The sequence below is a fragment of the Alexandromys fortis genome, unplaced genomic scaffold (genome assembly GCF_014885135.2).
Source record: "Alexandromys fortis isolate MF-2015 unplaced genomic scaffold, M_Fortis_MF-2015_v1.1 scaffold_297, whole genome shotgun sequence".
NCBI classification, from domain to species: Eukaryota; Metazoa; Chordata; class Mammalia; order Rodentia; family Cricetidae; genus Alexandromys; species Alexandromys fortis.
Genome location: NW_026068220.1, coordinates 459,143 through 461,349, shown reverse-complemented (window position 1 = coordinate 461,349; position 2,207 = coordinate 459,143).

Genomic DNA, 2,207 nt, shown 5'->3' with positions numbered 1-2,207 from the left:
GGGGGAGGACCTTGGACTTTCCACAGGGCAGGGAACTTTGACTGGTCTTTGGACTGGAGAGGGAGGGGGAGAGGAGTGGAGAGAGGGGGAGAAGGGTGGGAGGAGGGGGAGGGAAATGGGAGGCTGGGAGGAGGCGGAAACTTTTTTTTCCTTTTCTCAATAAAAAAAAAGAAATGTTAACTAAATAATACTGTGATTTATTTTCTTACATAAAAATGTTTTATCAATAATTTCATTACCTATTAAAAATATAAAAAAGAAAGAAAATTGTTTGTCAATCATTTCAGACCTTAGCTAAAGTTGGTTGCTTCAACATTGCAAATGAGACTTTGGGTGATTGCCCATATAGCCAGTTGTCTCTGTCATTTGTTGCACATTTTGGAAGTTACTTGATTGCACTTCCTGCTTACTCAAGTAATATTGTTTCCCTTCTCAGATCTTCGATGGGGTTGAAGATTAGATAGTCCTAGTTACCTTCCTCATGATTTAGCCAAGCTTAATTCAGATGCAAGATTTAGACTCCTTGAAACAGAATGTTTAGTACAACTTTTGTTATGTGTTCCTTGATTAATATTGCTTATATTGTTTGTAATTTTATATTTGGTATCTGTTCTTATTGTATATAGTAGTATTGGGTTTGAATCGATCTTGTTTAGACAAAAGGGGAGGTGATAGGGGAAACTCTGTTAACCAATCACCTTTAAGAAGTGGAACCCAGTTAAGGCATGGCTATCTGGAGCCCAGGAAGTAAAACTGGGACGAACCAGGTGTGTGCTCTCTCCGGGTGATTCCTGCAGGATGCAGCGGAACACAGACTTCCCATTCTTGTGGCGTGAGTTTCCCCTTATAACAATTAAAAATGTAATTGTTTATCTTTACACTGGCCTTGTTATTTCCCAAATCGAGCGAACAGCTACACAGCCTCATGTAAAACTGCATGGTCCTGATTACATTAACAAGCCTTATTCATCTTTCTGTATGCAAGAAATACTGCCTTGAATATGCTGTTAAATTCCTATTTTAAGAACAGCATATTATTAGCAGAAACATTTAGGTTCTTATATTCTAGGTGATGCTTAGGAATCTGAAAGCAAATCTCTAAGACATCCACTGAAGGAAAAGATCTCCAAAAAAACCATGATTATGTTACTGATGAGATTTTCCTAAGTATGGCAGTGATCCATTTGCATTTTTGGGAAAAATCTCCTTTTTTCCTTGCAATCTCTTAAAACTACAAAACAATGTCTCTTAAAATTTCTTTGTTGAATCAGTATTACTTTTTTTGTTAATCTCTATCAATTATGTTAGGGAATTTGGGATAAAGGATACAGAAAGTTAAAACCTGCTAACACTTTATTGGTTTTTTTTTTTTTTTTTATGCAGTAAGGTTTAGAATAAAGACCATTTAGATGATTCAGAGGGTGCAGCTTTTTCCACACAAGCCAGCCATCTGAGTTCCATCAATGGGACCTATAGAGAAGGTCAGAGAGGAGCAAGTCCACTGATTGTTCTCTCACTTTCATTGGCATGCTATAGCATGGCTACTTCTAATTACACAGTATCCCACACTGATACATTCACATCTACTCCTAACTACACAGTATCCCACACTGGTACATTCACATCTACTCCTAACTACACAGTATCCCACACTGGTACATTCACATCTACTCCTAACTACACAATATGCCACACTGATTCATTCACCTCTACAGAAATACTGCGGTGTGATTGTCACACTCCCACATAATACCCCAATTCATATACACAAATAATATTAATAAATAAAATAAATATGTATTGGGAAATAAGAGTATTTGGGGAACAGGGATACTGATACATCAATGTCTTCAGATGGTTTTTGAGCATCTCTCTGCAAGACTGAAAACCGTTCCCAATTCTCCTTACTTTGATAGCTACATGGGTAAAATTAGCTATAAAAAACACAGTAATTTTTCTTCACATGTAAGGCACTGATAATGAATGCTGGACAAAGAAGTGGCATTCTGTTTATCCATATTAGTTCTATTTTGAAAATCTTCCATGTTGAGCTAATCTGCCATTGAGCACTTCAATCAGCGTTTCCGGCATGCTATACATAAGAGAAAAATTTTGGAGTACAACTGTGTGAAGGTTTGATTCTGTGATTGCTTTATGGGTTTGTAATAATAACCTAAATCATCTGTGATCCCTAAAACAGCCATTAA